This window comes from Nycticebus coucang, chromosome 18 (assembly GCF_027406575.1).
Source record: "Nycticebus coucang isolate mNycCou1 chromosome 18, mNycCou1.pri, whole genome shotgun sequence".
In the NCBI taxonomy this organism is placed as follows: domain Eukaryota; kingdom Metazoa; phylum Chordata; class Mammalia; order Primates; family Lorisidae; genus Nycticebus; species Nycticebus coucang.
The window spans coordinates 72,889,089-72,914,192 of record NC_069797.1 but is presented as its reverse complement, the minus strand read 5'-3'; positions in this window follow the sequence as shown (position 1 = coordinate 72,914,192).

Genomic DNA, 25,104 nt, shown 5'->3' with positions numbered 1-25,104 from the left:
CTGCATTTCAGAGGGAAGCTGTGGTCTTGGGGTGCCAGGTCAGTTCTCAGTGCTGGGGATGGTACTCCGGGGAGCAGGTGGGGCTGTAAAGCCTTCAGGCTGCTTTCACTCAGCTCTTTTACTTTGGGTGGGAGGAGGCAAAGAGGACCTGGCAGTGACCTGAGCCCTGGCCAAGGTTCAGCAAGGTCAGCGGTGTCCCATGGCCTGGCCACGTTGCAGTTAGATGAGGCACGGCAGTGGAGTGAGGTAGCCCTCGTCTGGGCAAGCATGAGATGTGCCAAAGTCCCGTTCCCGTGGCTCTATCGCTGGGGCTCCATGTCACTTTCTCCAGCTCGGGAGGGAGCCATCCAGCCCCAGAGCCAGATGACCGCCCCTGCTCCTGCTTCTTTTCTGTGTTCCACTTTCCTTGTGTTTTTCTCCAGCCTATCTGCTCCGTTGCCCAGGGTGTGAGTTTCCCCGGGGGCGTCTGTAACCAAGAACCACAACCGGGGGCTTAAAACACAGAGATATGTTGTGTCACCATTCTGCAGGCTACAGTCTGAAACTGAGCAGGGTCACGCTGCCTCTCAAGCCTGTAGGGGTCTTTCCTTGACTCTTCTATTTTCTTCTCTTTTCCCATAGTTTTTAGTGCTTTTTGCTTATGTAGATATCATTCCAATCTGGGCCTCCGTTGTCACATGGCTGTCCTCTCCCAGTTGTATGGCTGTGTTCATTGAATTACAGCTCACCCTACTGACCCCAGCTTAACTTGATGACATCAGCAAAGACCCTATTTCCAAATAAGGACATGGGTGCTGGGGCTTAGGGGTCCATATCTTTTTGGAGAACATAATCCAGCCTGTAACACCCATGTATTTCTTCTGCCTTGGCACCTGGGCTGGGCTGGGAGGCCCCTGTTAGCCCTGGTTTATCTAGCCCAAGTGCTGAAGATGGTCGCAGTGCAGGTGGACAGGAAGGAGGGTACAGAGGAGAGAGAAGGGTGTGCCAGAGCAGGCAGGGCATGGATTGGGACAGCAGTGAGGAGTTGAACTTGGGGTGCCCTGCATGCAGGATTTATGTACAGAGGTTTAATAACAAGTCATAAGACCTAGCTTCCTCCCTGGGAAAGTGGATCCCTCAAGTAACAACTGGTGCTCCTGCCTCTGGGGATGGGCCCAGCCATTCTATGAAGGGCACCCCACAGCATATCTAAAGCTTTTTTTAGAAATAGGGTGACAAACCATCCTGGTTTGCTCAGGATTTTCCTGGTTTTACCACCAAAAGATGAGCATTCCAGGAATCCCCCCCAATCCTGGGCAAACCAGTTCTTTTTGTTACCCTCCCTGGACAGCCCAGGCGGGTCTGGCCAGGCAGTCAGAGGGAAAGCATCTGGTTGATAAAAATTTCATCCTGGTCACAGAGGATGCCTGTCTAGTGCCTGGAGCTCTCCTGGTGGGTTGGAAAGGAAGGAAGGCCAGGAGTCAGGCCAGGGAACCTTGTGGCACCCCTCCTTCTCTGCCAGCTGAAAGGCAGCCCCAGTCTCATCAAATTTAGATTAAAAGGAGTAAGTTTTGTTGGGATGCCTGCTGCTCTGAGGCGCTGCTGTATTTCTCAGCCTCAGGAGCTCCCACCTGGCTCTGTGTGTGTGGCACCTGTCTGCCCATCCACCTGCCTGCCCCTGCCTGGCTGGCTTCATGTGGGGCCTCACAGGGGAAGGGAATAGGGGCAGGGAAGGTGGACTTTCTTTTTTTGATTATTTCTTCTTTGCTGCCAGACTCACAGTCTCTGAAGCATCCCTGGGGTTATGGGGTCCATATTAAGGGGAAGAGCACCTTTTTGGTCTGAAAAAGCCAGTGCAGACCTGGGGAGGCCACCTCAATTCTTCTGGACCCATCGCAGCCCAAGAGTCCATATAGAAACCAGTTCCCAGTGGACAGTGTGGGTGTGTGTGGGTCTTGGAGACTGGGGGTGCTGAGAACAATGACTTCATTAACAGGCTTCAACAGAAGGAGATCTTCCAAGGCTGATGTTAATTGCAACCTGCAAGTGCAAACATTTCTGGGCTGATGAGAAATGCAGGAAGGGATGCTGAGAAGCTCATCAGCACAGCAGGGGAGACAGGGCCAGGCTTCTGGTCCCCAGTAGGGTCATTCCTTTGCCTATTTCACCCCAGACCCCTCAGAGGGCCCCTCTGAGAGGGCCTCTCTCCAGCTCACCTGCTTCCCCACATCGGGGAGCCCCACAGCCACCCTCTGAACACGATGCCAGATTTGCCACGAGATTTCCCCTCCCCTGCAGGACCAGCCTCACTCTATTGAGGCTGGAGATACAATTTAGGTTTGGGTTACCCTACAGAGATTTCCAGAAAGCCCTGGGAACAGCTCTCAGAATGGGAACAGATGAGGTGAGACAATAGCCCACTTCTTAAGGGCCTGATTTATACTTGCACTTTGAGAAAAATTTATTGTCTACTGTGTTGCAGAAACTGTTTTAGTCATTGGGATGTGCCAGTAAACACAATAGATAAGGTCATGCCCTCATGGGGCTTCTATTCTGGTGGAGAACTGAAGCCAACAATCATTAGTAAATGATGTGGCCTGTTAGATGGCCCCACTGATACTGAAAAAGATAACTGGGTGGGGAGGAGGTGGCAGGATTTGTGACATGGTTGGGGAGGACTCACTGGGCAGGTGAGACACTCCCTTTCCCTGAGCACAGCCTGTGAGGAGGTGAGCTTTGAGTGGGCCTGGCCCTTGCTTGTGCTGGGCAAAGGATGCTTCCTGTTTCTCGGCCCCCAGGCCCTCCTCACTGAGGCCCTACTGTGAGGAACTGAGGTACAGGTCCCTTGCAGGGAGGTGTCCTGTTGACCTTGCTTTGAGACTTCAGAAGAAGACACTTCTCTATGGAGTCCCAGACTGGGTTCCTGGGTTTCTTGGAAGCCAGCTGCTCTTCCCAGTGTGGGTGGCTTTGCCCTGGTTCCCTGGCATGGTCTCCCCCCAAATCCTCCCCGTGAGGACATCCTATACTGGGTGATTTCACAGAAACACATTCTGAAAGCCCCGGTGCACCAGAGAAGCCTCCACAACCCTTTTGTGCGATGTCTATTCTTAGCCTGAATGCTCTCTCCAGTTCACCTGCTTGCCAACAAACTGTCAGACAAAAGTGGGGAAGTGAGAAGGGTGCCGAGGACAGGGCAGGAGTCCCGGAGCCCGAGTGCACAGCTGTCAGGGTGCTGTGTGGTGGGGCTGGGGGCCTGGTGTCCCTCCTGGGAACAAGAGCTGGAGGAGGGGTTCCCCTCCTACAATCCCTGCTCCTGCTGTCTAGGCTCAGATTCTGGCATGCAGTGGGGGCTCCACTCCTACTGGCTAGGCCACTCTGATTCTGGGGCCTAGGGGAATTCTGCTAAGGGGAATGGACAGATCAAGGATCAACTTGGGGCTGGGAATGAACAGAGTGCATTTTATAATGTGGTTGAGGTCAGGTCTCTCTAAATGTACAGATCATCTGTTTCACCAAAGCCTCCTGCTACTTGTAATCACTGACTGGGATGTGAGGTGTTCATTGCATTCCAGCTGTCTGAAGCATTGCTGGGGGGCCCCCGTATCACCGTGCCTGTACAGGGTGAGGTTGAGATGTTAGGACAGTCCCTCATGAATACACAGCTCCCCAGACCCTTCTCTACTCCCCATTATCCTAGAGCCAGGAATGCTAACCACTCCCAGGACTCCACGTGGCACCCAGCACACGTGGCTCTCATAAGGCTCTGTGCAGACAGGGTCCTTGGCCCACGAGGCTCTGACTCTGGGCCTTTGTGGGAAGTGTCCTGTCTCCTGTAACCACCATTCCTGCTTCAGGCCACACTTTGGCCATCCTCACATCCTGGGGAAAGAAGTAGCCCTCTCCTGGTAGAAAAGCGTAGAAAGATCTATGGGATTTAATAAGATCATCCAAGACTTGGCGCTATTGCAGTTTTCTGGTGACATTCGTTCTTTGGGGAGGTAAATTTCCTTCTCTTTAATCCACTGGTTCTTGAGCAGGTGACCCACTCTGTGTTATTACAAGCAGGTTATTATCGCCATAAATCCTTCTGCTTCTGCTTGTTCCATTTACATTAAATATAGTCTCTGTTATGGCGCCTAAATTAGCTTTCATACACGGAAATCTTCCTGTGTAATTTAAAGGAGGTGAGGGAGGCTGGGGGAGGGCAGGGCAAAAAGGGAATGGAATGAAGATTCCTGACCCCAAATAGAGGAAGGGGCTGGGCTTTTTCCTTCTTAGGGTGCTCAGAGCGCACAGCACATGGGCAGCTCTAACTCCTTTCACCCATTCATGTGTGGATTTAGAAACTATTTGCAGAACATCTATAGTGCCAACTACAGAGTCCAAATGACGGAATCTGTGTGATTTAAACTGTATGACACACTGGACAAGGCAAAGCATGGAGACAGTAAAACGATCAGTGGTGGCCAGGGGTTCGTGGGGAAGGCAGAAGGCAGTGAAGCTTTTCCGTATGATGGCGTAGTGACGGACACGTGTCACTCATCGTACATTTGTCAAAACCCAGCCGTTAGTTAATAATAGTGTATCAGTGTTGCTTCACAGATTATAATGAGTGTTCCGCGTTAACACAGATACAAGTAATAGCGGAAACTGTGGGAGCAAATAGAAAGTATTTAGGAACTTTCTGTACCTTCTGACCAATTTTTTTTTTTTTTTTAAAACCTAACACTGCACTTAAAAAAACCAAAAAACAATCTGTGACTTGCAAAAAAAAAAAGGTGGTGAAAAATGTGCCAGCCCGAGAGTTTCCCAGCCTGGGAGGAGGCAGGGACACGCCTGGCGCTCATCTTCTCTCCGGGATTTATGCAGACGTCTGCTTCTGTTTGAAGTATGGGGCAGGGCACTGGTCTAGGCACTGTGGATACCGTAATAAGTGAGACACAGCCCTGGGTTCTTGGCGCTTACGTTCTAGAGGAAGGGGTTTTGGTAACCAGAAAGCAACTGCATAAGGAAATAAGATGAGTTCAGATGCGGATACGTTCCATGAAGAAATTAAGACGAGCGCAGGACGGAAGGGCTATGTAAGTGGGAAGCCAGGAAGTGCCTGCACTGGGTATTCTGTCTGCTCCCTGGGAGGACGGGAGAGTGAGGCCAGCTTTTAATTCCTGGCTCCCATCTGGACAGATCAATACATTCTGGAAATAGCTTCCCCGCCGCTCCCCTAATTCCTCAGGCCCCAGGGAAAAAGCTTTCTATCCGGTAGTGGCTCAACATTTCTCCACCGGGGGGAAACTTGCTTGTTAACCGACCCTCATTGGCCCTGATTTGATGGTGCTATCTCTTCTAAAGGGAGCCTGATGGATGGAGTCCCTCCTAGGAACAGTCAAGAGCAAGGATCCAGGAGAGAACTCTAGAAATGGGGCGGGGAGGAGTCCAAATACCAAGGTTCCCGTGGCTATGAGCTTGGTACGCTTGGGAATAGCAGAGGAAGAAAGGTGCTAGTTCTGCCAGGCGGGGCCTCTGTCTAGTAGGCTCAGGCAAGCCGGGCAAAGTTTCCTGTTTACAGGTTCCTAATGTTTGGTTGTTTTTTAACTTGTGATTTTGTAGCACTTTTTAAGGTAAAATTTGCATGAAGAGAAGTAACGCAGATTTAAACAGTACCATTTGATGCATTTTGACAAATGTAAACACCTATGTAACCGAACTCCTCCCTAGTCAAAGTACAAACATTTCCTTGTGCCCTTTCCCGGTCAATCCCACCCTCTCTGAAAGAGATCACGGCTTGGATTTCTATTACCATGGATGAATTTGGCCTATTTTTCAACTTTCCTGTTACTTAGGCTACAGTGCCGTGGAATCATCATAGCTCACAGCAACCTCAAACTCTTGAGCTCAAGCCATCCTCCTGCCTCAACCTCCTGAGTAGCTAGGACCACAGGCACCTGCCACTATTTTTTTTTTTATTTTTTGTAGAGATGGGGTCTTGCTCTTGCTCAGGCTAATCTTTAGCTCCTAAGCTCAAGTGAGGATTACAGGCGTGAGCCACTGTACCTGGCAACTTTTGGCTGTTCTTGAACCTCTTGTAAATGGCATTGCACAGTCAGTATACTTACACATCTTCTTTTATTCAAACAGCCTTTGTCAGACTCACGTGGGTTTGTATCTATCAGTGGTTTGACCCTTTTCACTGCTGAGCAGTATCCCATCACACTAATATGCACAGAATTAATATAAGTACATACATACATGCATATAATTAACATATATTAATACACATACGTATTCTCTGTATTACTATATATTAAGGTACTGCACCTTCTGTTGACTGGCATTTAGGCTGTTCCTAGTTTATGGATATTGTTGCTGTGAATTTCCTTATTCCTTCTTTCACAGACATGCTTTCCTTTCTCTTAAGCAAATACTGCGATGGCCTGAATATTTGTGTGCACCCAAAATTCTACTGAGATCTAAACCCCCATGATGGTATTAGGAGGTAGGGACCTTTGGGAGATAATTAGGACATTAGGATGCTCTCACAACCCCTTTTCCTTTATAAAAGAGGCTCAGGAGAGATTCATGTGAACACACAGCCAAAAGATGCTGTTCGTGAGGGAGGAAGCTGTCTCTCACCAGACAGAATCTGCCTGTGATTTGATCTTGGACTCCCCAGCCTCCAGAATTGTGAAAAATAAGTTTCTGTTGTTTATAAGCTACCCAGTTTATGGTATTTTGTTAGAACAGCCTGAATGAACTAAGACAGTGTGTAGGAGTGAAGTTGCTGGGCTGTCATATGGATATAAAAGTTTAGTAGTTTTTCAAGGTGGTTGTACCACTTTATCCTCCACCCACCATGTATGAGAGTCCCATTTGTTCCATGTTCTTGCCAACACTTATTATTAGCACTTTTGAGTTAGTCATTCTGCTAGATGTGTGATAACACTGCACTGTGGTTTTAATTTGCATCTCTGATGACTCATGATGTTGAGAATCTTTTTCTTTGCTTATTTATCATTTTTATACCTTCTTTGATGAAGGATCTGTTTAAATCTTTTGTTTATATTTTATTTTTTTTGTTGATTGTATTGTTCTTTGCATATCATGCATGAAGGTCTTTTGTTAGATAATATGGAACACAAATATTTTTTCTCAGTCTGCATTTCATCTTTTCATTTTTTTACGGATGTCTTTTAATGACCAAGACTTTGTATTTTGTTAATTTATCATTTTTTTCCTTTTTTATTTTTTTGAGACAGAGTCTCACTTTGTTGCCCTCAGTAGAGTGCTGTGGCAGCAGAAACGTAGCTCACGGAAATGTCAAACTCCTGGGCTCAAGTGATCCTCTTGCCTCAGCTTCTCAAGTAACTGGGACTACAGGTGCCCACCACAATGCCTGGCTATTTTTAGAGACCAAGTCTTGCTCTTGCTCAGGCTGGTCTCAAACTCCTGAGCTCAGGCAATCCACCTGCCTTGGCCTCCCAGAGTGCTAGGATTACAGGTGTGAGCCACCACACCCAGCGTTACTTTGTCATTCTTAAAAATGGTTAGTGCTTTTTGTGTCCTCTCTGAGAGATCTTTGCCTACCCCAAGTTCACGAAGATATTCTCCTATCTATTTTTTTCAGAAGCTTTTAGAGTTTTATATCTTTTATGTTTATGTCTATGATTTTTCTCGAACTAATTTTGTTTATGGTGTAAGATAGGAATCAAAGTTTGTTTTTTTCCCTATATGGATACATAGTTATTCTGGCACTGTTTGTTGAAATGTTTTTTCCCCTGACTTGCCTTACTGCCTTTAAAAAAAATCAATTTCCCTGTGTGAGTCTGCTTCTGGACTCATTGTTCTATTTCATTGATTTATTTGTCTGTCCTTATAGCAATAAGATACTGTCTTGCAGCTTTATAGCAAGTCTTAAAATCAGGTAGGATGAGTCCTCCAAGTTCTTTCCTCTTTACAAAATTGTTTTGGCTATTCTGGGTCCTGTGCATTTTCATATAGATTTTATTTTAGTTTTAAAAAGTATAGGCTGCATGTGCCCCATTTATTATTAGCACCAACAAGGGAAGAATGTACCTTAATAGCAGCTGTGGTCAAAGCTTGCCCAATGGCCGCTGTGATGCTTCCTGATCAGTGTAGTCACTTTACACCCGCATAGTGAAGGGCTCCTTAACTCTGTTTATTTTGTATAGAGAAGAGGAAAGAATCTGATATTTTGAATGTTCCTCATTTAAACTCTGACTCAATTAAAATAGAAAAAGAAAAGGAGATAAAGGGCAATAGAAATTACACTGAACTGACAGAGGCTTTCAATTCTTGTCTGAGTGAAGACTCATATGAAAAGCCAAATGATAAATTTTAGAATCCTGTGATTTTGATGGGGATGGTGTTGAATCCATAGGCCAATTACATCTTGAAATATATAGTCTTCCAATCCATGAACATGGTATATTGCTTCATTTATTTAGTGCTTCATTAATTTTTTTTCCAGTTGTGTTTGTAATTATCAATCTGGAGCTCTTGAAAATCTTTTGCTATATTTTTTTTTTACTAAGAATTTTGCAGTTTGGGATGACATTGTTGATAGGATGTGTTATTTTATTTTCTAATTATTTGCTGATAGTATATAGAAAACAATTGATTATCAATGCATACTGGCCTGTGCCCATCAGTTCTGTTAAATTATCTATTATTTTAGTGCTAGATATTTTTCTTAAGTAGATTCTTTATTTTTTTTAAGTAACCAGTCATATCATATGGAAAAAAGAGAGTTCATTTATTCTCTTCCAATGAGTGTATATTTTTAAAATTTCCTTTTCCTGCCTTACTGCTCTGGCTAGAACCTCTAGTACAATTTTAAGTAGAAGTAATGAGAGCAGAAATTTTTGTGTTTATCCCAGTCATAGGAGGAAAGCATTCGGTCTTTCACCATTAAGGATGATATTAACTGTAGCGTTGTTGTGTATTCTTTTTATTTGATTGAAAAATTTATGCTTCAATTCTTAGTTTGCTGATAATTTTAAAGTATGAATGGGTGTTGAATTTTAAATACTTCATCTGAATCTTTTGAGAACTTATTCTTTTTCTCGTTTAATTTATTAATATACTCAATTATATTTTTTGAAATTGGAATGTTGAGCCAACCTTGCATTCCTAGGATAAACTCTTCTCAGTTGGTTTTATACATGTATATGCACAGAATGTATTTGCATTTTGTGTATTGCTGGATTCAATTTGCTAAAAATCATTGAGTGTTTTCTAAAACTATGCTCATAAGGGATATTAGTTTCTAACATTCTTTCTTATATTATGTTTTACAAGTTTGGGGTATAGGGTTAAGTTTATCTCATAAAATGAGTAGGAAGTGTTCCCTTAATCTCTGTTTTCTCAAAGAGGTTTATGTGTTTCTTTTTAAGTGTTTGATAACACTATTAGTAAAGCTATTTGGGCCTAGCATTTTTGGTTCCCCCCACCCCCTCAAAATTAGGATTTTAATTTTTTACATAATTATATAAGCTATTCTCATTTTCTATTTCTTCTTGAGTCATTTTTGGTAATTTGTGTTTTTCAAAGAATTTGTTTTTGTCACATAAATTGACAATTATTTCGCACAATGTTGTTTATAATATTGTTTTTATTATCCTCTAAGTTTTTGTAGGATTTTTAGTGATGCCCTTTCTTTAATTCCTTATCCTGGTAAAATGTATTTTCTCTTATTTTCTTAAGTAATGTTGGTGGAAATTTAACAATTATATAAATATTTCAAAAAAAAGCAGATTTTTAGCTTTAAAAAATTTCTTTATGGTTTATGTTTTTTGTTTCATTGATTCTCCACTCTTATTTTTCACATTTTCTTTCTTTTGCTTACTGTGCTTTCAATTTCCTCTTCTTTTTCCAGGTTCCTAAAGTAGAAACTTAGATATTCAATTTTAAGCCTCCCCTTATTCAAATAAAGGCTTTAAAGGAATAAATCTCCTTATAATCACTGCTTTATTGGTATCCCATATATTTAAAAAAATAGCTTATTGAAGAATAAATTGCATACAATAAAATTCACCCATTTTAAGTGTATAATTCACTGAGATTTGGCCAATGTAATTACTCTTAGAACCACCACACCCCAAATTCCTTTGTGCCTTTTTTCATTCATTCTCTCCCCATGCTGTGTCAATCACGGATTTTTTTCTATCACTATAGTTTTGCATTTCCTAGAATTTTATATAAATAAATTTATACAGTACGTAGTCTTTTGTATCTAGCTTCTTTTACTTAGCATAATTATTTTGAGATTTATTTATGTCCTTGCGTGTATCAGTAGTTTGTTCTTTTTCTTGCTGTGTAAAATTCCATTGTACTGCATTTTTTTTTTTTTATCCATTTTCCAGTTGATGGTCATTTGAGTTGTTTCTTGGGTTTTAAATGTAGCTGCTGTAGACATTCATGTACAAGCCTTTGTGTGAACATCTGTTTCTATTTCTCTTACATAAAAATATAATAATTGCTAAGTCATATGGCAAATGTATGTTTGACTTTTTAGGAAACTTTCCAAAGTGGCCACACCATTTGAATTCTAGAGTAAATCTGTTACTCCACTCCATCTGAAGTGGAACCGTTATTTGGCTCTAAGCAGTCAATTGTCTCTTTAAGGAATTGAAAAAATGAGAAAAATGGTTTTTTTTTTTATATCCTTACATATTAACCATTTCTAATATCCTTTTCCTTGCTTTGTGTAAATTCAGATTTCTATCTAGCATTGCTTGCCTTCTGCTTAAAAATCTTCATATTAGGGTGGCACCTGTGGCTCAGTGGATAAGGCACCAATCCCATATACCGAGGGTGGCAGGTTCAAACCTGGCCCTGGCCAAACTGCAACAAAAAATAGCGGATGTTGTGGTGGATGCCTGTAGTCCCAGCTACTTGGGAGGCTGAGGCAAGAGAATCGCCTAAGCCCAGGAGTTGGAGGTTGCTGTGAGCTATGACACCACAGCACTCAACCAAGGGCAATAAAGTGAGACTCTGTCTCAAAAGAAAAAAAATTCTAGGTTGAGAATTATTTTCTTTCCATATTTTATTTTATTATTTGAGATTCATTGAGGGTACAGAGAATTAGGTTACACTGATTGCATTTGTTACATGAAATCTCTCTTACCGTTTCATACTCTAGAGATGTCATTCCACTGTGTGTGGGTTTGCATAATTGTTGAAGAGGAGTCTGCTGTCATTCTTATCTTTACTGCTCTACAAAATGTGTCTTTTCCCTCTCTGGCTTGTTAGCAGAGTTTTAAGGAATTTGATTATGATGTATCTTGGTGTATGAGTGTGTGTGTGTGTTTTAATGTGATTCTGTTTGGGGTTTTCTGAGTTTCTTGAATTTGTGGGTTTATAGTTTATGTGATGTATCTTTTTTCATACTTTCATTTTCAACCTAGCCATGGTTTATATTTAAAACATATCTCTTTTATTTTAAATAATGAGTAACCCAATCTGATAATATTTCCCTCTTGAGTTTTTGGTTCATTTATACCTAATGTGATTTTTGGAATGGTTTGATGTAGGTCTGGTGTCCTGTTGCCATAATTATCTGTTGTTGCATAACAGAATACCATGAATTTAGCCACTTAAATGACACACCCTAAATAGCTCACAGCCTCTGTAGTCAGAAATCTGGTCATGGCTTAGCTGCTTCAAGGCCTCTTATATGGCCACAGTCAAAGTGTTATCCAGGGATCCAGGGCCAGAGTGTCATCTGTAAGCTTGGCTGGGGAAGAATTTGTTCCCAATGTCACAAGGTTCCTGATAGGATTCAGTTCATTGCAGGTTGTTGGAATAAGAACAGTTCTTTGCCATGGTAAGCTCTCCATAGGAAAGCTCACAACATAGTGGTAAAGTCAGTACAGAAGAGAGTTATCTAATAAGATAGATGTTGCAATTGGATGTAACATGATCATGAGAGAGACAGCCTATCATCTTTCTATACTCTCTTGGTTAAAGGCAAGTCATAGGTCCTGCCTATGCTAAAGGAGCATCTCACAGAGGGTGTGTATATCAGATGGTGGGGTTTTCTAGGGGCCTTCTTAAAGTTTATCATCCATAGCTATTACTTGTTTTCTAGTCCTGTCTCGTTTGCTTTTTATTCTTTTCTTCTTCTTTTCCTGTCTTCTTGATCTTTTAAAATACCCAATTTTAAGATCTCAATTGGCTTTTTATGTATATGGCTTTGTATTTTTTTCATGGTCATTCTGTGCATCCTTAACTTATCACAGTATACGTAGAATTAATATTGTAACACTTAACGTGAAATATAAGAATTTTACAACAGGAAAATTCTATTTACTCCTCTGTGCTACTGTTATTATGTATTTTACAACTCTATATATAATACATACCAAACATAACAATGCTAATATTTTTACTTTAAACAATTAGCTATCTTTCAAGAACCTCATCTTTCATAACCTATTTTAAGGTAGTAGGTGAGAAAACGACCTTCTTGCTGGTGGTAGTAAAGGCAGATATAATTTCTGAAGGCATTGGTTTTTAAAAATCTAATAATTCAAGAATATTCCCTCAGAAGAGAGGGGTGGGATCCCAGAGAAGTGGGAGGAGGTCATCTTGGCAAGAAAAGACTCCCTCATGACATGAGCCCAAATATTTTCGTCACCTCTGCTGGACACTGGAGGAAATATAGCTTACTAGTCAGCAGCTTGTGATCTAGAATCAGACAGTCCCAGCTCAGTTGCAGCCATGCTATTTTTAGCTACGTGTTGTTGGCTATAATGACCTCAGTTTTCTTATCTATCAAATGGAGATATAGGAACCACATCTCAGGGTCATGGAGAGGATTAAATGGTTTAGCGTATGTAAGACTTGTTGGCACAGTGCCTGGCATACCATAAACACTTAATAAATGGTACCAATTTTTATTCTAATGACAGCTGCTTTTATACTGGAATCAGAAACTCAGTGCATACCAGCAGGGGCTCCTAACATCAAAAAGAAGTTGTCTTGCCTTTACTGAGGCTGGGAACTGACTTGAGACAGAACGTTGGTGTCTGGGCCTTGCCTTGGAGGCCAGAGGACATTGGCTCACTAGAGACAGCGGGCCCCGGTGCCTGCCTAGACTCGCAGGGAGGAAGAACAGAGCCTCGTGGAAGGATGGACCCCAGGAAAATGGAGAGATGAAGAAAAGCGCTTAGGTCTGATCCTTAGAAAGTGGACCCAGGCAAGGGCACCTGCATCCGATCTTAGATGCAGTCAGGTATAAGATCTGGGATGGTCACATCTTTCTTAGTTGAATTTTAATCCCCATAGCATAGGTTCTGGTCAGTATTCTCCAGAAATGTAGAGTGGTGGTGGTGTGGTGGCCTTCGCAATAGCAGTCAACAATTCCTACCCCCTGGGATTCACATCCTCCTATACACTGGGAACTACTTGGTAGGAAGGATACTTGGTGGGGGACGGGGGAGTGCTGCCCGGGGGCCATAGCGGGAGGAGGGGTACTACTTTACCTCTTCAGGCCTCAGTTTCCTCATCTGCAAAAAGAAAGAGCTGAATTTAATAATGTTGGGACTCTATTTCTGCTCCATAATTTCAATGACAGGGGCCCTGTGAGGTACTTGGCCTCCTCCCATCCTGGTCAGTCCTCAGCCAATTAGGTGCAATTGGGAGAAAAATTCGAGCCAGATTAATCAAGGTGTACAGAAGTTATCGATATGCTAATGCATTATGTTAATGACGGATGAGAGTGGGTAATTGGAGATGGCAGGAGGGTGCAAAGTTGTGAAGAAATTTTGGTTCTTCGAGAAAATATTGCATTCAAAGAGCTTAAGAATGATTAATGGAGGTTCTGGAATTACAAAGAGCAACTGGTAGAAACTGTTTGAAACAGAAATTGCTTAGGGGGAGTAACCTTGAGGAGACTCCTAGGCAGGGAGATGAGATTTGGTGAACAGAACCCATGGGAAAGGTAGGGAGGGGCTTGAGTGTCCATGGGTAGTCACATGACTTGGAACCAGGATGGGCTGTGGTCAGCAGGTGACCCCAGGGAGATCTGGCTGGGTGTGTGGACAGAGTTGGAATTGAGGACTGGAATAAATAAAAACTGGACCTGTGTGTGTGTCCCTGTTCCTCCCTCATTGGTTTGTGACCCATGACTATTTCCCACTGTCGCTGGTGAGTGAGGGACCGTGCTTCAGGACAAGACCCAGCAGACAGAGGCATGGCCAGCTAATAGCCCATCTTGAAAGAACACCATTTTCAGATCCTCATGGGCTGGTCCCTTGGATGTTGTTAAATGGAAGAGACCTAGGTTGAAAACGAAATGTCAGAGGAGACCTCTGTTTCCTCAAAGGAGGGAACACTGGGAAGCCGGAATGTGGGGATGCCTGGCATCTCCTCCCAGGAACAGGGCCAGGGTGCTGTTCTCTTGTAGGACACCTGAATGCAGGTCCCAGAGGCAAGTGCTGGGGCACTGGCCTTGCCTCTTCCTGCCCAGACCAACAAGCTTGAGATTCTGGGCACTGCCCCTCGGCATGTATAATCCTGTCAGCAGGGATGAAGGGTGGGAGTGTGTCCACTCCGGCAGGTTCTGTCCTGAAACAGATGCTGCTGGTCGAGGCTGCCTCCTGCCCGCTCCACACCCATCTCCTCCAGCGCCTGTCCCCAGAGCACGCAGACTCCCTCCTTCCTCACCTTGGTCAAAATCCTTCTCCCAGACAGCCTAGTGGCAAGCTGGCGCCCCTGGCACCTCTGGCCTTTCCGGCTCTCAGTGTGATGGATAAGTGGGCTGTGCACCTGCTATCCCTGCCCCGGCCTCCTCCCACCCTCACTTCCACAATGCAGCAGAAAGTCCCTAGTTCTCTGGGTATCCTGACAACGAGTGATGTAGCAGAGGGGAGTGGCCAAGGCCTGGGAGGAGGGTGTGTCAGAAGGGGGATGTGTTATAAGGGAGTGTGGCCGAGGCCTAGGGGAAGCTGGATCCCCAGGGTACGCCCCACTCTTTCTGGAGGAGCTTATTCTGTCCTGCACTGGCCTCAGAGCAGTAGGCCCCCACTTCTCATGGGCGGTGCCTTCCTTTAGAGAAACTTGAGCCCCTCAGCCTCTTCCTTCCAGTGGAGAAGGCCTTTAAGGTCATCTCATCCCTTTTTTGATTTGAAAAAATAATTTTCAGAGTCTTTTGCTCAAATGAAATAAAACCCAGAAACCTAATAGTTTACATAGATTAAAATCGAGCTCTAATTACTTAACTTCTCTGCTTGCTCCCTCCTGGCAGCCTGAGGGGGGTGAGATGAACCCCTCGGGCTCCACAGAAACTAGCTTAAAAAGCAGTGGTGCAGCCCAGGGGGCAAAGGGGAGTTCACAGTTAGTGGATGTAGAGTTTCAGGCTTGCAAGACGGAAAGAGTTCTGGAGATGGATGGTGGTGAACATCCCACCACAGAATCCATATGCATGAACAGTGTGACATAACACTACTACGCTGCACACTTAAAGATGGCAGAGACGGGACAGGGTTCAGGGACTGAGATGGCAGAGATGGGACAGGGTTCGGGACAGGCTCCCCCCAAGCCTGGCACCTTGCATTTGAGGAAACAGCAGAAGCAGGAAGGTCCCTCTGACTTCCTCCCTGACCTGTTTTGAAAAGAGTCCTAAGGCCCTAAGGTGCCCCCTCACTGCACCTGGTAGAGCATCCTCCCCTCTGTAGACAGAGACACAGAGAAGAATCTGAACAAACAGGTCCTGCTAGCTTCCCTCCAGGATTTCACCACGACTATTCACTTCCTCATCAAACCTGGCGTAAAACATACACAGGCTTTTTTGTATCTTCGGCTTTTTGTTTCCTTATAAAGTCTCCTGTGTCATGTAAAACTGACATTCAGTAAACGTGTATGCTTTTCCCCTGCTGATCTGTTTTCATAGGAGCTTCAGCCATGAACCAAAGGTATTTTTTTCTCCTTTGTAATAGTAAGTTTTGTTGTGTATATTTTGCCACACACGCACCCCCCCCAAAAGCGTTGGTGGTGGAATACCATTTGCAGATGGGAAACTGAGGCCCTTAGAGGGGAATTCTATGGTGCCCAGCCTGAAACCCAAGTTTCTGGGCACCCCAGTCCTGGGATCTCCTGGGGCAGGTCCTCTCAGCAGGCCCTGGGCTGAGGTTGGGAACAGCGTGTTCAACAGAGGGAGAAGGGAGGAAGGAGAGAGCCAGCAAGACGGCGCAGCTGCCGGGGAGGAAGGTGAGTGGAGCCGGTGCCATTCTCCCACGTTCTTGTCAGGAGGGCCCACCAACCTTGCTCATTTTGGGTGGGTTGCTACATTTTCACCAAATGAGTTTTTTAATTGCTTGATTTACTTATCCCGTCTCAGATTTGCTGATATACTCTGCTGCCTTTTAATTGCTTGAAAAGTTGAGCAGTTTTTCATGTTTTAAGGAGTGCTGAATTGTATAATTAAAACACTAACAGTGTAAATCAACAGTGCAGAAGAAAGACAGCAGAGAATTAAGCAAGTGTGTTGGCATAATAATAAAATCAAACCAGCATGAAGAGGGCCCATTACTGAGGAGAGGCTGAATACTAATGGCGCCCAGGCCCGGCAGGGGATGCTCGAGGGCCCCCCCGCCACCCAAGGGTTCCTCCACCCAACCTGGAACAGCCGGGGAGAGGGGCAGTTGAATACAGAGGCTGCAAATTGTGAAAACTCGCATGGCCGAGACACGGGGAAAATGGCTTGTAAGGAGTTCTCAATTCCAGGGCGGCCTGGGGGGTGCAGGCGGGCGGGCACCAAGTGAGGAAGGGGAGTGGCACATGGGAGACTGGAGGCCGCAAAGCCTCCTCTCCCTCCAGACTAGCTTTACCTTGAGGCTGGGCTGCAGGAGGTGCAAGTTAGAACCCTTCCCCTCCTTGCTCGCCTCACCTTCCCTCCGCTCCCTTTGCTCTCTTCCTCCTCCCTCTCTTCTGTTTTTTCCTCCTTCCTTCTTCTGTTTCTCTTCCCTTTTTTCTTTCTTGTTTCCATCCTTCCTCCCTCCTTCCCTCTTTCTCCCCCCTCCCCACCCTCCTCACCAAAGTGATTCATGCTCAGATCGAGACACTTAATGGAAAACATTCTAGGCTTCTCCTAAAGCCGCTGCCTCCTCTTTCACCCCCTTCCCGGGGGGCAGACCAAGTTGGAAAACGCAGCAAAGGGGAGAGGTCACCACTGTGGGGTTCAGGACACGCGACCCTAACACGTGGCGCCTGGTGTTAAGGAGGAGTGGAAGTGGGAAGGTCTTTCTGTCTGTCCCTGGCCACACGGGAATTCCCTGACCTTCCTCTGAAGCATTTCGTAAGACCTTCATGGGAGACGCACCACACTCCCTGTACCCGGAGGAAAGGAACGTCCTTGTCTCTGAAGACACAGGGACACAGAGAAGCTGGGCAAACACGCCTTGCTGAGTCCCCCCACTTCATTACCTCGGCTCGCACCCTCTTTGTCCAGTCAGACTTCTGCACACTGTCCACGTTTTCATCAAATCGCAGCATGAACTGCACACTGGCTTTGCTTCTTGGGTCCTCCCTTCCGAAGTTTCTCGTGTCTCTTGTTAGCGACGTGTATGTGTCCTTCTCTCGTCACTCTTTTTTTTATAGGTGTTTCAGTCCTCGGGGTGAGGAAAGAAACCTTGGCTCCTAGCCAGACTCATTTGGACCTGGCTGGAAAAGTCTTAAGCTAAAAACCGGTCAGAGCTTCCCGACAGTGTAAGATGGAAGGCTGACTGGCTCAGGGAGCTGCTCCATGAAAAAAGAGCTTTGTGGCCAAGAAGTTTGGAAAATGTAGCATTAAATGAAATCAAATCGTTTTTTAGCTGCAGGTTGAGCCCTTGCCCTACTTCCTCTTGGTGGGCCTCCGTGCTCTCCAGGAGGTTAAACGCCTCTGACCATGAATCTGATTCTTTCCAGGCTCATGGACTCACAGCCCATGGAATGTGGGTTACAAGGATGGCACTTTGGGAAATGCCGGGTTCTGGTGAAAAGTGCATTTTGTTTGAATCAGATCTCAGGTCTCCCACTGACTGACCAGCTGTGTGACGTTGTGTGAATCCCATGACCTCTCTGGGCCTCCACCTCCACACCTGACAAAGGATCTTGGTGATGCCTCGTCTCAGTATCTGGTGGTGCTGGGGGAGCCTACAGCCCTGGCTGCTGAGCCAAGGCGCAGAGTGAGGACCTGCCCACCCTGTGCTCCCACAGCAGGGCCTGGGGTAGGGAAATGGAACAGGACGCTGGAAAGCTGGGAGGGCAGCAGAGCTGAAGGTAGATTGGATAACTGAAGCCAGGAGCTGGGGGCAGAAACAATCCTAGATAATGCAGTCACTAGTGAGCCAAGGTTAGGTGCAGGTGGGAGAGGCATCACAGTTGGGTATAAAATATAAGGAACACCAAAAACTCAGTAATCAAGACAAATAATATTTTAATGCAATATTAAAAAATTATAATAAAACAAAATTAATGCGAAAGAATATTCCATGTGGCTTGTGTGAGATGTTCACGCAGGCCTGGGTTGCCTCATGGGGTGCAGAGATAAGAACTTCCCACCCCAGTGTTGCCCTGTGTAGGGCCCTGCTAGGGAGCTTATATCCATTGCCGCCTCTTGGTGGCTATTCGAGGCTCGTTTCCAGGGAGCTCTTCTTGATTCCCCTCAAACGGACACGACCTCGCTCTGAGCCCCCAGGGTCCTGAAAACCCCTCTAATAGCACCTGCTCTGTCTCAGGCTTTTGGGGCTCATTGGTCCTCTACTTCACTCTGGCCTGAGACTCCTGAAGGCAGAGACCTGTGGGGATTGGCCAACTTCCCTGTCCCATGAGCCCTGTGTCCAGGAGATGTGTAGCCATCCAAACTGTAATCTCCCAGGAAAACTGAGCTGGGATAGGAGGGGTGTGGCTGGCATTGGGTTGCTCTTTCCTCAATTATGATGCCACTTTGCTTGGTGATGCCTAGTATTGGAGCTGTTCAGCATTATGGCTCCAAGTAGGGAGGGTCGAATGGCCCTCCATTCCAGAGTGAAGACCCTGGCACTCTGCCATTATAGTAATAACTACAATGGATATCTACTGTAGACGTCCCAATTAATGCTCACAACCTTGTAGATTGGTGCCATATTCCCATTTTACAGATGAGTAAACTGACACCCAGAGCACTTAAACTTGTAAAGTTTTCAGAATCTGCACCTAGGTCTGCTGAGCTCCAAACCCACATGCCTATCCTTTAAGCTATGGGTTAAGTGGGAGTGAAGACCCCTCCCACTCTGGGGTAGGTGTTTTTCTAGAATGAAAGATCCCTCAGTAAGAGATTTCAGGGGCAGCGCCTGTGGTAAGGCGCCGGCCCCATATACCGAGGGTGGCGGGTTCAAACCCGGCCCCGGCTGAACTGCAACCAAAAAATAGCTGGGCGTTGTGGCGGGCGCCTGTAGTCCCAGCTACTCGGGAGGCTGAGGCAAGAGAATCGCTTCAGCCCAGGAGTTGGAGGTTGCTGTGAGCTGTGTGATGCCATGGCACTCTACCAAGGGCGATAAAGCGAGACTCTGTCTCTACAAAAAAAACAACAACAACAAAAAAAGAGATTTCGGGAGCTCTGGTCACAGCTTTCCATGCCAAAGGAGAAAGGGACCCTTCTTTGGGAGTCCCTGTGAATATTTACCTTCCCTGTAAGGGAACTGCTGTCTTCTCCCCCACAAACTCTCCACGTGGGAAGGGTTGCTGGGAGTTGCTCTCATTACAAAATTGTCTTGGGACCTGTCCCAGCCTTTGCCCACCTATATTGATAAATCTTGAGCTACAGTCTTATTATTCAATATTTATAACCCCCACTTCTTCCTCACCCTTATGATGGATGGTTCATATGTTGGGATCGATACGGCCCTCATAACATTTACATATTTATATTATTAATAAGCAATAAGTCACCCAGGCAACCCTGCCCAGGGTTTTTCATGTTCCCTGCAGACAGCTAACCTTGTCCTCTGTCCCTGGCATCAGCCCTGATGGCTGGTATTGATCCACTCATCCAGAAGAGGGTAAAGAGTGGGGGAGACGAATTCCTTCTCATATTCTGCCATGGAGGACCCTGCCTATGTGGCCCTCTGCAGACAGTGGGTCCCAGGCAGGTGAGTGGCTTTCTTTTCAAAACCTCCTTATCAGGCTCCTCCTCTCCATCCTCATGGTCCTCACCACCAGGTCCTCACTGCCTGTGCCTGGACACTGACCAGCCTCCCATCTGGTTTCATCCATCCTCACTACTGTATCCCACCTGCTCTGCTGCTGGGCACCTGCCTGGAATCCCCATTCTGCTCTGGAATCTTCCATTCTTTTCAAATGCCAACACTCCCCTGCCTTCAAGACCCTAGGGGTCTACCTGCTGGCTGACCTGATGTCCCACCTTTTCCTAACTTGCACCTCCAGTAGCCTGGCCTGTCTCCTTCCCTGGCTTCCTAACACACACATGCACACAAGTTTGTTGTACCAACCTCTTCATTTCTTCTGCTCCACACACCTAGAATGCCCTTCCAAATATCTTCATCAATATAAAACCTGTTCCTCCTTTAAGGTCAGCACAAGCCCCACCTACTCCCTAAAATGCTGCTCAACTTTTCTAGCAACTAATAACTATCTTGCCTCTCAACACCCCCTACTCACAACTTTTCTTGTCCATTCGACAAATATTTATTGAGTGCTTACTATGCACTGGGGTAGTAGAATAGCTTCTGGGGTTATAATGGGCCTCAAGAACTTAAAGTCCATCATGGAAGGAAGACAATCATCAAAGAAGCACGAAAAGGAAGATACAGTTAAATGAAGATTAGTGCTGTGAAGGAGAGACCCCACCTGGCATCAGAGGGGCTGGTCCAGTCAGAGAGAGCAGAGAAGGCTTCTTCAAGGTGGGAGTTGGAAGGAGGGAAGTAGAAGAGCATCTCAGGCTAGGGACATAGCATGTGCAAAAGCCCTGTGGCAGGAGGGAGTATGGGGACCTTGGCAAAGTAAAGAAGCCAGGTGTGGCTGGCACTTAGAGAGCAGGGCTGGGGGGGTGAGAGGTGGAGTGGGCTGATCAGTGGTGGGACATGGCCTTTGTCCTAAGAGCACTAGGAAGCTAGCAGAAAGTTTTCAGCAGAGACATGACGTGATTTGATTTGTATTTTGGAAAGCTGGCTCTTGTGTGAATAGGAGAAAGGGACAGGTAAGGGGTGGGGGAGAGCTGTCAAGAGATCAACCCATGAGCCCATGGAGGAGATGACTTTAGGGGACAGTGGTGGGGATGAAAAGCTGCGGGCTGGTTAAATGGTATTTAGGAAGCAAAACCTCTGGGACTCAGAGACATTTTAGGATGTTGGGGGATAGAGGGGGAGCCAGGTGGCCAGTTCATGGATCATGGCCCTGGAGAAAGATACTCAAGGAGCTGGGGAGAACAGACAGACTGGTGTGTGTATGTGCAGGGGTGGGCATGAAGCTGGGTTTGGATGTGCTGAGGGTGAGATTCTTAAGCATCCAGCAGGTGATGTCGGCATGCAGGTGGGGGCTCACAGGAGGGACTGGGCGGCAGAGCTGCGAGCTCCAGGGAGAAAGGCCCGAGCACTCAGACTCACGCTCTGTGTGCTTTTGGCAGTTCTGTGCTTCTTTGGGGACGCAGTAGGAGCTTCAGAGATAATTTCCGAGTGAGCAGGTCCATGCCTTGGACTTCTGCTGCCTCACGTGTACCTTGTCTGTCTGCTGTCCCAGAGGCATGGCTGTGTTTCCGCTTTGCACCTGCTGACAGCAGAGGCCCTTCCCTGCACCCAGCGCTCAGTGGGCTCTTTGCAGCTCATTATTCTGATAAGGAAACTGAGTCCTGGAGGGGCTGAGTGACAGTTATCTAAAGATGTCCCAGTTATCTACTGCTGTCTAAAGAAACAGTCCAAAATTTCATGTCTAAAAACAACAAGCATTTCTTAATATTTTGTTCAAGAACCTGCAGTCCGGGTGGGGTGTGTTGGGGGCAGCCCTTTCTGCCTTGTGTGGTGCCTTTTCAGGAGGTTGGACTGGGATGGAAGATGCTTGCAAGTTGGGTTGGGCCGCTGGCAACTGCCAACTATTAAAACGTACCATACTGTGAACAGAAAACAGGCGAACCGTGGCCCTTTCCTGGGGAAGGGTTTTGACCTCCCCGCCTCTGTCCATCTTTCTCCCTGATTTGCAGGGTGAGCCTGCAGGGTGACCCTCCATGCTCCCGATGCACTGCCTGCCTCACACATGCCTGGTTTTACATTCTTGCCCGGCCCCTAATTGTTGGTTTGTCCTATTTCCCTTCAGGCAGGTGTCTGCTTTCTCTGTGGTGTCATCCTGTGGATATTTACCCGGACGACAGTTATTTATTTAGCTCTTTGTACCCTCCCTTTTCCTAGAAAATATTTAAGGCAGACAAAAAGAATGCATAAAATATAAGAAGATGGACATAAATGAAAAGTTCAGAGAAAAATGCAAGAATGTAAAATGGAGCAGAGTTAGGACTAAAAATTCATGTCTGCATGGAACAGACGTCCAAACAGCTTTGGTTCTAAGTTTTCCATTGATCAGAGCATAAAGGGCCACGTGGTCAAGTACATAGTTCAGAACGTCCAAAAGATGAAAAAGGACCAGGAGTTATGACAGAGCCAAGGGAGAAGCTCCAAACAGATCCAGAAAGGAGAGATTACTGCAGACGCCACTGCATACCTCACTGTCCCAGTGCAGCTCGTGGGGCGGGGCGGGGATGGGGGTGGAATTTGCCCCCAAGTGGAAAGTCAGCAATGTCTGGAGACAGGTCGGTTGTCAGAGCAGCAGAAGGCGGGAGGGGCTTGCTGCTGGCGTCTAGGGAGTGGAGGCTGGGGGTGCCGCTAAGCATCTTACAACACACAGGACAGTTCCCAAACAAAGAAATCCAGGTCCAACCTTTTCTTTGGGCTGGAGACATGGCACTGCCTTGAAACCAAGTCATCTTGGCCCATCTGTAACTAAGCCCTTTCAGAAAAAGTCCCAACAAACCTTGACCTTATGCCGAATCCCTGTCTCTGGGGAACAATGCTTTAGCATCCTGGAGTCTTAGAGTGGGAAAGCTACATGGTCTCTGAAAGGTGATTTAGAGGAAAGGATCAGGGGTTCATAGCAAGGCCTGGGTTCGAGTGTTGGGGGTGGACACGCACCGGACATGTGCCACTTTCACGTGTGTAGCAGCTGGGAAAGCCCTTCAGTGCGCACATTGTATGCTGAACCTGGCACGAGGGAGGTTTTTGTCCTTTTTCTTTCTACGGTGATTTTACAATATAGCCGTGTAATTCTTTGCTGCTTCTCCCATCAGAAGGTGGGGTCTGTGTCTCCTCTCCTGGAATCTGGGCTCTGTGGCCTGTCAGCAATAGAATACAGTAGAAATGATGCCTCATCTGTTTCTGGCCTGGGCCTTAAGAAATGGGCAGTTTTACCTACTTGCTCTTGGGGCCTTTGCTCTTAGAACTCAGCCACCACATCATGAGGAAGCAAATCCTGGTAGCTCTGCCTTCAAGATTGGGTTTCTGACCACTTTTCACCCCCACCATTGCTACCGTCCTGGTTTAAGGTACCAGGTTTATCATGCCTCACCTGGATTACTGCAATGGCCTCTCACGTGGTCCCCCTGCTTCCAGCTTTGCTATGGTCATAGGGATCCTTTAACATGTTATGCCTATGTCCAAAACCCTCACATGAGAATAAAACGTTCTTGTGGGGCTCTATGCTCTCTGGCCTCTCACGGGAGGGTCATGGAGGCAGAACTAGGATTTGCTGAAGGATTGGATGCATGTGGGATGGAAAGAGAGCAGTTAGGGATGTCTCCAAGAGTTAGTCTGAATGACTGGATGGCTCTGCATTTACAGAGTTGGGAAAGAAAGTGAAGGAAGCTGGTTTTGTGTGTGAAGGGAAAGATTCTAGAGGTTACATATAGGGCAGGCCAAGTTGGAAACGCTGTGGTCACTGGCCTCCAGCAGGGATGCCGGGAGGACCAGCTTTCTATGCAGAGGGAATAGCATGTGCAAAGGCCCTGAGGCAGCAGTGTGCTGGGAGTGTGTGAAGAATGTCCAGTGTGGCTAGCTGGAGTGGGTGCAGGGCAGTCATAAGATGTACGATCCTGGGGTTGCTAGTCTCCGAGATGGACCAGTGACCTCACTTCTTGGCACTCACATCCTGTGTATTCCTCTCCCACGTTGCCCTGGACTTGGGCAGTGTGACCAATAAAATATGACAGAAGTGACAACATGGCAGTGTTGTGATTGTGTTGTGAAAGATTGCACCTCCTGCCTGTTTCTAAAGCGGTTTGGAGTCACCCAAAGAGGGGGTCTTGGTGCAAGGAATGAAGAGGCTTGACAAAGAGTCTGTGTCGGGGCACAGAGGAACTCTGGGAGGAACCCCCCACCCCCGAGTAAACCTTGGGTCCCTATTTATTATCATAAAACGGGAAGAAGTAGACAAAAGCTGCTTGTCTGACCTTAGCACGATTAGGGAGGAGATGGAGAAGGTCAGATAGAATGTCTCCACCTTTGTTTTTGCAAAACTGCGGACTTTGAGCATAACCTCTGCCTCTAGCAGCAAGAGACCTTTGGAATCTAGAGAATCTTTACCATAATGATTATTGCCACCCCTCCCATATGCGTTTTCTCTTGGAGGCCAGTCTTCTGTTCTGCACGCACACAACTCAACATACCATTTTTGTGATTCTCTAGGTCTCCCAAGTAGGAAGTGAGCTTTCTGTTAAAGATCAGGGCTCAGTTTCTCCTACGTGGCTCATTGTCTTTCTTTCTTGAATTATGTGCTCTGGGGAAACCCAGCTGTCCTATCAGGAGCAGCCCCAGCGAGAGGGCTGAGTGGGGAGAAAGCAAAGCCTCCAGCCAGCAGCGTCAGCTTAGAAGCATTTCCTCCGGCCTCAGTTCAGCCTTTGGGGGACTGCAGCCTTGCGAGAGACCTTGAGCCAGAACCACCAGCTGAGCCTGTCTTGGATTCCTGGCTCTCAGAAACTGTGTGACACCGTAAGTGCTGGTTGCTTTAAGTTGCTGAGTTTTGGGGCCATTTGTTAAGTAGCTAACACAGATCCTTAAGTGACAAGTACACAGGTGGACCTACAAATCT